The following is a 12464-nucleotide window of genomic DNA, read 5'->3' as shown; positions in this document are numbered from 1 at the left end:
GTTTCTTTTTTCTGAAAATAAATGAGCGGGACATAACTCAAAAGATTCTTCTAGGGATGCCTGGATGGCTCAGTGGTTGAGCATCTGCCTTTGGCTCAGGTTGTGGTGCTGGGGTCCTGGGATTGAGTCCTGCATCAGGCTCCCTCAGAGAGCCTGTTTCTCCCTCTGCCTATGTCTCTGCCTTCTCTATCTGTCTCTCATGAATAAATAAAGAAAATCTTAAAAAAAAAAAAAGATCCTTTTAACTGTCATTCATGACTGTCGTTCATGGCTGTGCTTAGTGCATTTGTGCTGTACATGGTATTGAAGAAGCTAATCTCTAAATACAGGTGCAGGTCTGTTAGAGAAATTCATTTGTTTGTATAATACGAGAATTTTCTCCTGATTTATCTGCTTAATTTGTCTGCAAAAATTGGTGTTTCTTAATCCAGCTGCTTATATTATGTTTTAACCTGGTCTCCACTGGCTCCATACCCCAAGCCAAAGAGTTTTGTTCCTACAAGTAGGTTCATGGTCTTCCCTGGAGATTGTGCTGCACAATTGCCAATGACTGCTGTACTGGTCAGTGTGGGATAGAGGGTCAGCTTGTGACACAGGTGAGGTGCTTAACTCTGAGCTCTGGTTACTTGGCAGAATGATAAACAATAAATACAGTATTTCTTCTTTCATTGGTACCTCCATCCACTCACTGCCATAAGTAAGCAGGAACAGATTGCCATACTTTAGAGTAATTATGTAGGTATATTCTTATCTGCAAATGAGAAATTCCCAGTAATTATTTAAATAGTCTGGCTGAATAAATAAAGTAGTTTGTTGATCTCTGTAGTTTACCTATATGAGGAATAGGGACTTTGTTAACTGTCTTGTTCCTTTTAAGTGCCATAAGCTCCTAAGTTAATATAACACTTTAAATATAAATTTCTCAGGGGGCACTTATTGACAGTCCTCAAGGAGCTTTATTTCCTCAAAAACTTGTGTCGCTATTTTTCAAAGCTACTCAAGTTGCAATTGCAGCTAGCTAACCATTATTTGTTTTATTCCTGAAGGGGTTGTTGCCCCCCACCCCTGGTACTGGTACTGACAGAAGGTCCGTGTAGTACCTTGCTTTTGCTTTCCTTATCATCATCTGGGTATTGCCAGGCTGTAAATCTTAGGTGAATGCTCCTGGAAGGGCTCAGGGAAGTGGTCAGACTGCCTCAGCTGATGAATTGTTTTGTGGAAAGACCTAGAGTGGCTGAGCATGGGTCAGAAGTCTGTATAGGAGAGCTGCACTTAACTGGAACTGCTGGGTGAGGTTTCTGTTTCCCTGCTCTGTGTTTCCACAGTCTGTGCTCTGCCTTGCACAATCACACCTGTTGCCTAAAGGAGCACCCTCTCTTAAAGGGTCACAAAGAAAACATGGACTCAGGGATGGGAGAGAGCAGTCTAAGCTATAAGCCTGCGGCTCAGGAGTGGATAATTAATTACTAGAGTCACCACTCTTCTGCTGATGCCAGTTTGGGGGAAGGTAGTTGAGAAATGTAGTTGATATATAGTGGGTTTTCACTTCATTTGTCTTTGGCACTAAGGGAGATAATGGGAAAAATGAATTTTAAAAAAGATTTATTTGAGAGAGAGAGAGTCCCAAGTAGACTCCCCACTGAGCATAGAGCCTGATATGAGGTTCAATCTCACGACCCATGAGATCATGACCTGAGCCGAAATCACAAGTTTGAGGCTCAACTGAGCCACCCAGGTGCCCCTGATCAGTTGCATATTAAAAGGATTTCTCTAGCCGCAGAATAGAGAATAGATGGGGCGTGGGGCGCAGGGGCAAGACTGGAGGCAGAGATCCCAGTTGAAAGACTTGTAAGAACCATGATGGTGAGAAATGACAGTCCCAACTGGGAAGTAGCAAAGGTTAGAGAGAAAAGGGAAGTTTCAAAAAACAGTAGGAAAGGCTTTATGAATTGAAGTGTGGAGGTGGGAAGATAAAGGAGAAGCCATTTAACCATGAGGCCCAATTCTGGCTGGAGAAAGATGTGGATAGGTTATAAGGTCAGTCGCCTGAGATAGGGACCACCAGAGAAGGGCAGGGTTCACAATGACTTAATTTGAGAGCATGGTATTTCGAGGAATGTGGAGGAGTGTCCCAGTGGGCAGTTGGATATGTCAGCCTGAAATTTGGAGAGAAATGTGTTGTGGAAATGGAAATTGGATCATCTGCCTGTAGGTGTAAATTGAAGCCACGAGAGTCTGTGAGAGTGCAGGGAAGTGGAGAAGGATCTAGGACAGAACAGTAGGACCTTTTAAGAACTGGCAGGAAGAACTGGGAAAAGAGACTCAGGAGGAGCAGCCAGCAAGGCAGGAGGAGAGAGAACCAAAGGATCACGACCCTTGCACATTCCGTATTGTAAAAATGGAGTGTTGTCACTGGAACTGATGAATATCTGCTGTGGATTGACCTTAGTAAACCAGGCATGTGCTGAGGGCTCTAATACAGCAGAGACATGACAGACAAAGAGAAATGGAAAGAACTAGGCATTAGACATTCATGGCAAAAGTCATCTTAGAAAAAAAATCTAAATGTTAGACTTCCTGGGCAACCCGGGTGGCTCAGCGGTTTGGCGCCTGCCTTCAGCCCAGGGTGTGATCCTGGAAACCCAGGATCGAGTCCCACGTCAGGCTTCCTGCGTGGAGCCTGCTTCTCCCTCTGCCTGTGTCTGTGCCTCTGTCTCTCTCTGTGTCTCTTTCATGAATAAATAAAGAAAATCTTTAAAAAAAAATAAAAAAAAATAAAAAAAATAAATGTTAGACTTCCTCATATTCATTTTTCTATTTATATTGATTAAATAGGGGGAACACCTAATCTTTCTTATTCTGTGGCTTTCTGAAGGTCTTTAAATTTTTTTCATGCTTAACTTCGTTTGAATAGGTAATGCATTCAAATACTTCAACATTCAAAAGGTACAAAAGGGTATTAGGTAAAAAGTCCCTCTGCCACCCAATTACTCTTACATGCAGCCTTCTAAATTTTATGTGAAAACTTCCCCGTCTTTAGATAAATGTTTACTATTCTCACTGTTTTGCCTCTTGCTTTTTTCACTTAGCAGTGTATCTTGTGCGTTCCCCATCAGTGCATAAATAAGTGACCCATTCTTTTTAGACAGCTGCACGCTGTTCCATTATAGATGTTATGTAACTTATTTAACTAGTCCCCTACCAGTGGATATTGAGGTTTTCTAATATTTTGCCATCATAAACAATGGCATATGGAGTGTCTTTCTATAGGAGTCATTTTTGTTGAAGTGTAGGATAAATTTCCAGAAGTGGGAATGGCTTGACAAACGAACGGACTTCTAAAAATTTTTATTCGGCTCTGCTTATTAAAGTTCCTGATGCTTAGAAAGCCTGCAGTGAATGGTAGCTATTATTAAGATAAATATGTTATAGATAGTATATTAAATATGTTGTATGATGTGTTATAGATAGAGGAAGAGGGGCACCTGACAAACCTGAGGCAGGGGGTGTGTCGAAGAAGGCTTCCTTGAGGAAGAAATGCCTGGGCTGAGCCTGGAGAATGAGAAGTCAGATAAAGTGGAAGGCCTTACAAGCAGAAGGAGCTCAGCATAGGAACTTACAAGGAGCATGTTGTACATAGGGATCTTCCAGGAGTTTAGTATCCCCTCTTCATACAGTCAACACCTGGCATGGGTCAGTTACTGGCCTAGGTACAGATATAGGGCAAATATATACATATGTAAATTACAGCATAGTATGAAATGAGAAACAGTAGGAGCACATAGAACAATTAGTTTTATCAGAGAAGGGAGGTAGGGGGCATGGATGTTGGAAGAGGGAAGGTGTTCTAGGTCACATCTGAACTAGAATTCGAAAGAATGGTCAAAGGGTAGTTTAACCCAGTGGTTCTGAAAGTGTGTTCCCTGGACCACAGCATCAACATCACCTGGGACCTTGTAAGAAAGGAACAGTCTCAGATTCTACTCAGACCTTCAGATTAACAAATTCAGCCTTTTTAGGGGGTGCCTGGCTGGCTTAATCAGTAGAGCATGCAGCTCTTGATCTTGGGGTTGTAGGTTTGAGCCCCACATTGGGTATAGAGATTACTTAAAAATCTTTTTCTTAAAACAGATTTATTTATTCAAGAGTGAGAGAACATGAGCAGGGTGAAGGGGAGAGGGAGGAGCATACTCCCAGCTGAGCAGGGAGCCAGAGGGCTTGATCCCAGGACCCCAAGATCATGACCTGAGTGGAAGACAGATGCTTAACCAACTAAGCCACCCAGGCACCTCCAAAATAAAATCTTAAAAAAAAAAAAAGAAAAAGAAAAAAATCAGCTTTTTTGGGTTTTTAAAAGTCCTCTAGATGATGATTCTGATGCACAACACAGTTTGAGAACCACGGGTTGAGATTATTTAAGGGAAAGCAAAAGGGAACAACATTGTAAAGTTAGGAAGCCCTAAACTCCGCGATATTGCTGAAATGTAGCATGTATTTTTTTTTTTTAATTTTATTTATTTGAGGGATGCCTGGGTGGCTCAGCGGTTCAAGCATCTGCCTTTGGCTCAGGGCGTGATCTTGGAGTCCCAGGATCAAGTCGCACATTGGGCTTCCTGCAGGGAGCCTGCTTCTCCCTCTGCCTATGTCTCTCTCTCTCTCTGTGTGTGTCTCTCATGAATAAATAAATAAAATCTTAAAAAAAAAAGATTGTATGTATTTGAAAGAGAGAGAGAGTGAGAGAGAACGAGCTGGAGGCAAGTGCAGAGAGGAAGAAGCAAACTGTCCCGGGACTCCAGGATCATGACCTGAGCCAAAGGAAGATGCTTAACCTGCTTAACCAACTGAGCCACCTGGGCACCCCTGTATTTTTAAAAAGTGGTTATTTTATATACAAATCTAAGGAAATGAGATAAAACTTTTGCGTTGCATAATCAGCTGAAATCTCTTATCTTGAAATTTTAGTAAAACGGATGCAAGCCCTGTAAGCCCACATTATGTGAGAATGCCAACACCCTCCCCCAGATTTTTCTAATTTAACTCATTTAGACCTCATAACAACTCTATAAAGTATGAATTATAATCCCTATGTTTAGATCTTTTTTTTAATTTTTTTTTTTTTTTTTTAATTTATGATAGTCACAGAGAGAGAGAGAGAGGTAGAGACACAGGCAGAGGGAGAAGCAGGCTCCATGCACCGGGAGCCTGACGTGGGATTCGATCCCGGGTCTCCAGGATCGCGCCCTGGGCCAAAGGCAGGCGCTAAACCGCTGTGCCACCCAGGGATCCCCTATGTTTAGATCTTTTATTTGATTTTCCTCAAACCACCTTCATGGCTCTTACAAGTAGGGCTGGCCTTACTGAAGATAGGGAATGGCTAAGATGTTACCCTGCAACAATACAGCTTCAGTTGGGTTTTGGGTTGTCCTTTCCTGAAGAGGCTTCCTGTCTTCACCCTCCAGGCCTCTCCACCCCCAGGCACTCTGAGTGTTAATTCTCATAGGTTGTGGGTCGCTTTGTTCCCAAGGATGTAGCTCCTCACCTTGGTTTTGGACTTCTCTTCCCCTCCTCTTTATGGTTCAAGCGACTTCTAGTTCTGTTCTCTCCTGCCTCCAAATTTCTATTCTTTTCTTTTACTAGGCAATTGATAGATCTCTCCTTTCTTCTATGCCTCAGGGTTTACCTTTCACCTTGAAGGAGCTTATCAAAGTATTTTCCAAAACAAAGATAAACCCCCTCTCTAAGAAGTGTTCTGGAGCCAACTATTAAAATAGTAATTCCTCACTGTACTATAATTATATTGTAAAATTTTAAGTGTAGGGTCATTGGGTTAATTACCTTTCTTCAGATGGCATCATATTAAACTCTAATATTGGGATCCCTGGGTGGCGCAGCGGTTTAGCGCCTGCCTTTGGCCCAGGGCGTGATCCTGGAGACCTGGGATCGAATCCCACGTCGGGCTCCCGGTGCATGGAGCCTGCTTCTCCCTCTGCCTGTGTCTCTGCCTCTCTCTCTGTGACTATCATAAATAAATAAAAATTAAAAAAAAAACTCTAATATTAATAATCTGTTATTAACCTAATCTCATACTTTGATTTCTGTTTACAAAGCTGCCACTTTAAAGTAGAAAAAGCAGATTTTTAAAAAATCCAAATCCTCTCCTAAATGATACAGAGTAATTAATTTCATTTTAAAAATTTTCAGAGAGAAGGTTCCTCACAGCATTGTTTTATTGCAGACGTTGCTCCTAGGTGCTTATATGTATCAACAGATGATTAGATTAGTCAGTTACAGAAATATGGCTGTAAAAACTGCATGGTTACTGGGGAAAATGCTGATCATTTAGTGTTCAGTAGAGAAAAATGTTTTAAAATCTGTAATGTTAGAACTGTGCATGTAGGGGATCCCTGGGTGGCTCAGCAGTTTGGTGCCTGCCTTTGGCCCAGGGCGTGATCCTGGAGTCCCCAGATCAAGTCCCAAGTTGTGCTCCTGGTATGGAGCCTGCTTCTCCCTCTGCCTGTGTCTCTGCCTCTCTCTATGTCTATCATGAATAAATAAAATCTTTAAAAAAAAAACTGTGCATGTAGAGAGAAAAACCAAAAGGGAACATAGAAGGGAAGAAAATGATTTATTGGGGGTGGCAGACATGTGGCAGAATTTTGTAAAATTTTGATTTCCATTAATGTTGCATAAGTACAAAACTCAAGAGTGCAGAACTTCCCTTCCCATGAGAAACCCAGTGACTGTTTTTATACAGTAGAGATTTTCCTCTGACCTGAGGCTTAGATTTATCCTGCTAGAGTTTATCATTTGTATTTGTATCTTACTATGGTTTCAGTGGAAAAGAATGATCTTGTGCAAAATGCCCAGAGGTGTTGGAAAGAAGCACTCCTTGGGACGCCTGGGTGCTCAGCGGTTGAGTGTCTGCCTTCAGCTCAGGGCGTGATCTTGTAGTTCTGGGATCGAGTCCCACATTGGGCTCCCTGGGAGGAGCCTGCTTCTCCCTCTGCCTGTGTCTCTGCCTTCTCTCTGTGTCTCTCAGGAATAAATAAATAAAATCTTAAAAAAAAAAAAAAAAGTACTCCTGAGTCTTGGGCTCTAATAGCCAGTGTCCCACCTGACCCCAGCTCAGGTTGTGGGTGGGGTCAGGTGCCTGAGCTGTGGAGAAGGGAAATATTTCTATGAAGGTTTTAGATTTGGAAAAAGCATTTCCCCTTATAGTCTATCTTTCAAATTGCTCTACTTTTAAAGTGTCCTGGTTCATAAGCATCTTTTCTAATCCAGGTTGTCCCAAAGTCACTTTCTTAAAAAAGATTTTAGTTTTTAAGTAAGTTCTCCACGCGTCATGGAGCTCAAACTCACAACCCTGAGATCGAATCACCTGCTCCACCTACTGAGCCAGCTGGGAGCTCCAAAAGTCATCCTTATAAATTTTCCAATTCAGAGGTTTTTAGTACATTCACTGGAATTAGACAACCCATCACTGTTGTCTAATTCCAGAATATTTTCATCACCCCCAAAAGAAAACCCACAGCCATTAGCAGTCATTCCTTATTTCCCCCTCCCTCCAGCCCCTGGCAACCACTAATCTACTTCCTATCTTAGGGATTTGCCTATTTTGGGCATTTCCTATAAATGGAATGATAAAGTACATGGTCTTTTGTGACTGGTGACTAGATTCTTTCACTGAGCATGTTTTCAAGTTTCATGTTGTAGCCTGTGTCAGTACTTCATTTCTTTTTGTGGCTGAACAATATTCCATTCCATGGAGATGTACATTTTGTTTATCCATGCATCCATTGTTGGGCATTTGGATTATTTCCACTTTGGGCTGTTATAAATAATGCTGCTCTGATTGTTCAGGTGCAAGTTTTGATGTGATATAATTGTTTTTAAGCAGTACCTCTGTATTTAAAAAAAAAAAAAAACATTAAAAATAGAGACCAATAAGCCCATACTCCTACCACCTAACTCAGCCATATTCATTTTTTTAAAATTTTTATTTATTTATGATAGTCACAGAGAGAGAGAGAGAGGCAGAGACACAGGCAGAGGGAGAAGCAGGCTCCATGCACCGGGAGCCCGACGTGGGACTCGATCCCGGGTCTCCAGGATCACGCCCCGGGCCAAAGGCAGGCGCTAAACCGCTGTGCCACCCAGGATTCCCAGCCATATTCATTTTTATACTACCTTCAACATGTAGGTATTTTAAATGGGTGAAATCATATACTATCTTGATGCTGATGACTCCACTTTTGTTCTCTCTTCAGCTCACTCCAATTGGACTTTCACCTTCACCATTAAAACTTACAAGTCTTGTCAAGATCACCAAAAACCTCCAGCTTGCAGAACAGCAACCCATCCTCTGTCCTCATACCACTTGACCTCTAGATGGTAATGGCACTGATGATCACCTCCTCTTCCTCTTGATTTCTACAGCACTACACACTATTAGTGTTCCTTCTACTACATTAGCCACCCCTCAAATTTTATTTCCTGTTCCTTTTCCTGCCTAACCTCTAAGTGTTGGAATGTTTCCAGATTTGCTTCTGGGCCCCCTATTCACCATTCTCTCCTTAGCCATGACATCTAGTCCTCATGATTCCCAGATTCACATATATAGTTCTGACTTCTGTGAACTTTATACTCATACATACAATTGTCTACTTGACATGTCGACTTAGAGGTCTAATAGGCACCCCAACTTAGCATGACCAAAGCAGATCTGTTGATTCCTAACCCTGAAACTTTATCTCCCGAGTCTTCCTTCATCTTTGTAATAGGACCTACACAAAACCCAGGAGTCATCATTGATTTCTTTATTCCTTATTTCTGTTATCTATCTCCACATCTCCAGATATCCTCTAGAATCTAGTTACTTGCCATCACTTCAACTACTTTAGTCCAAGATACTTTCTCTCACCTGGACAACTGTAATAGCTTCCATCCTTAACCCATCTGAAGTTCATTCTTTTTTTTTTTTTTTTTTTTAAGATTTTATTTATTTATTCATGAGAGACAGAGACAGAGAGAGAGAGAGAGAGAGAGAGAGGGAGAGAGAAAGGGAGAGAGAGGGGCAGAGACACAGGCAGAGGGAGAAGCAGACTCCATGCAGGGAACCCGATGTGGGACTTGATCCCGGATCTCCAGGATCAGGCCCTTGACTGAAGGCGGCAATAAACGCTGAGCCACCCAGGGATTCCCCTGAAATTCATTCTTCACACAGTAACCATTGTGATTTCTTTAAGACCAAAGTCAGACCATGTCATGTCCCTGCTCACAGCTCTCCAGTTGCTTCCCATTAAAATAAAATCCAGCATCTTGTCATGAGTAGAAGGCCATCTGTAAGCTGTTTCCTGCCTGCCTCGCCAGTGCTGTCTGCTACTTTCCCCTCATCACTCTACCTCCGACACACTGGCCTGTTATTTCTCCAGTGCAATGAATTCTTGTTCTTTAAGACCCTTGTGTGAGCCATTTCTTATGCTTGGGCTGCTCTACCAGGTCTCTGCAGAGCTGGTTCCTAGTCATCTCTGTGGTTTCAGCTGTAATGTCATTTCCTCAGACCTTCTCACACCACCCATCAAAAGTAGCTCTTCTGCCCCTATGTGGTACTCTGAAACCTATTAGCCTATGTTATTTTCTTCATAGTATATATTATTACTCTGAAATTATCTCATTCATTTACTTATCTGTTTTCTATCACTAATATTAATAGTCACATTTAGTAAGCACATACTATGTGCCATGTATTGTGATAAGTACTTACATTTTCTCATTTGTCATCCCCTTTTACAGATAAGGAAACTGCAGGTTCACAGAGCAAGAATTTTGTTTATCTTATTTTACTGCTCTACCCCTAGCACATGGAACACCGGGATCAAGTCCCGCATCAGGCTCCCTGTGTGGAGCCTGCTTCTCCCTCTGCCTGTGTCTCTGCCTCTTTCTCTCTGTGTCTCTCGTGAATAAATAAAACCTAAAAAAAAAAAAAAAAAAGAACAAGAACAAGACAATCTGAATCACCTTATCTCTGTTAAATAAATTATACTTGGACAGCCCTGGTGGTGCAGCGGTTTAGTGCTGCCTGCAGCCTGGGGTGTGATCCTAGAGACCTGGGATCGAGTCCTATGTCGGGCTCCCTGCAAGGAGCCTGCTTCTCCCTCTGCCTGTGTCTCTGCCTCTGTGTGTGTGTGTGTCTCTCATGAATAAATAAATAAAATCTTTAAAAAAAATAATAAATAATAAATAATAAATATTTGGAAACCTTTCCACAAAGAAAAGTCCAGACATAGAAGGCTTAATTGGTGATTTTTACTTAACATTTTAGAAAGAAGTAATAACCAGCATCTATACAAACTCTTCCTGAAAATTGAAGGGGAGGATTACTTCCCATATCATTCTTTTTTTTTCATATATCATTCTATAAAGCAAACATTGTCCTAATACCAAAACCAAAAGAAAGGCATTACTCAGAAAGAAAACTAGAGAGCATATGTCCTTCATGAATATAGATGCAGAAATTCTTTTTCTTTTTTTAAATATTTTATTTATTTGAGAGAGAGTGAGCATGAACAGGGATGAGAGGGAAAGGGAGAGATAGAAGCAGGGTCCCTGTTATACTGCAAGCTCGACAGGAGGCTCGACCCCAAGGACCCCGGGATCATGACCTGAGCCAAAAGCAGACACTTAACTGACTGAGCCACCCACGCGTCCCCAAAATTTTAAACATAATTTTAGCAAATTGCATTCCACAATATATAAAAGGGAGAATGCATCACAATGACCCAGTGGGGTGAGCTTCAGGTATTCCTCATATTTCTTTTAAGTGTTTCTTTCCCCAGCCTTGGTTACATTCCTCACACACATGCTCTGACCAGTAGTCAGGTGAAGACTAGGGATACCCTCTGTAGATTTCTGAAGTTCTCAGTCGGTGCAAGCCTCCGTTCATTTCTCTTCTACTCTGGCCTCCTCTGGCTCTCCACACTGTCTCCTGGGCCGGTCTGCAAACTCTCCAGGTGGGAACTGGGGTGATCATAGGTTCACCTCATTTGCTTTCTCTCTCTTAGGAGTCACTGTCCTGTGCTGCCTGTCTAGTAGCATCTGAAAACCATTGTTTCATGTATTTTTCTGTTTTAACTGTTGAAGTTGAGAAAGTAAATGCAATCCTTGTAACTCCATTTTGGCCAGGTGTGTCCATAGTTGGAATATGAAATTATTGACTCACATTTTATTGTGTTATTATCCCAAAATGTGATTAATTCCCCTATATTTGACATTTATTTTCATATTTACTTCATGCTGAAGTAAACATTTTCATGCACATACCTTTTTGCTTCTATTGAATTATTTCCTTAAGTTTCCTTAAGTTTCCAGGAGAATAAGCAATTTTGAAAGAACTAATTTTGCATCACAAAACTACTTTTTTCCAGCAGTGAGTATTTTATTATTTTTTTATTTTGTTTGTTTACTAAGATTTTATTTATTTATTCATGAGAGAAACAGAAATAGAGAGTGGCAGAGATACAGGCAGAGGGAGAAGCAGGCTCCATGCAGGGAGCCTGACTTGGGACTCGATCCCAAGTCTCCAGAATCACACCCTGGGCCGAAGGTGGCGCTAAACCACTGAGCTACCCGGGCTGCCTTTACTATCTTATTATTATTATTTTTTATTTTTATTTTTTCCCTTATTATTTTTTTAAATAGGCTCCATGCCCAATGTGGGGCTTGAGCTTACAACCCCAAGACCAAAAGCCACATGCTCTACCAACTAAGCCAGTCAGGCATCTCAAAAATTGTATTTAAAAAAACAGTTTTATGTATGTTTATATATGTATACCTATGTAAATATATATATCTGTATCTATATATACATTCATGTATGTATATATATGAATGCTTCCATTACCCAAGGGCTGACCTCCTTGGCTTTCTGGGTCTCAAATTGAAGAAGGGACTCCCTCCGAGAAGGGACTCATTGGGCTATTTTGGGAAAACCGGTGATGTCTAGTCTCATCATGTTTGCCAGTGGCTATTGAGTGTTAATGATTGGTCCAGTTCAGATCTGCGTTCACCCAGAACCAACTGACTAGCTCAGAGAGATGAAGTGATGTAGATGTAAAGAGCTTCCCAGAATTGTGTAGTCAGAAAGAGTGAGTAAAGAAAGCAGTCTTAAAAAGTGTGGAGTCAGAATGGTAGGGAGATTGCTATTTTCCAGACACCCAGAAGAAGGGAGAGTAAGGTGTAAATAAAACACCAGTTATTACTGTAGTGTGAAGTGTGACTTCTATTTATTTTGTTTTTCATTTGCTGGTGTTCATTCATTTATCTAATTTATCTAACAAATACTTTTTGAGAGACTTCTGAGTGCCAGGGATACAGAGGGAAACAAGATGCAGTCTAAGGGAGTCAGTTGGACAAAAAGGAAAAAGTTAAAAAGGCTGAGGTAAGTTCTGTGATGGATTTATTCACAA

At 41.3% G+C, this 12464-nt stretch overlaps 1 protein-coding gene across 2 annotated transcripts in view; it reads left to right on the top strand.

Moving 5' to 3' along the window:
* SGSM3 (small G protein signaling modulator 3) overlaps window positions 1-12464 on the top strand; it is a 43448-nt gene that overhangs the window by 13371 nt on the left and 17613 nt on the right. Inside the window, exon 2 of one of the 2 annotated variants that reach the window (XM_049115254.1) lies at window positions 8268-8391. The exons of the other annotated variant lie outside the window; for it this stretch is intronic. The gene's annotated coding sequence lies outside the window, so the exon portion shown is untranslated. The remainder of the gene's footprint in view (window positions 1-8267; window positions 8392-12464) is intronic. 2 annotated transcript variants of the gene reach the window in all.

Source organism: Canis lupus, chromosome 10 (assembly GCF_003254725.2).
Source record: "Canis lupus dingo isolate Sandy chromosome 10, ASM325472v2, whole genome shotgun sequence".
Lineage (NCBI taxonomy): Eukaryota > Metazoa > Chordata > Mammalia > Carnivora > Canidae > Canis > Canis lupus.
The sequence above is the reverse complement of the archived record's forward strand: the minus strand, read 5'-3'. Positions and strand labels throughout refer to the sequence as shown.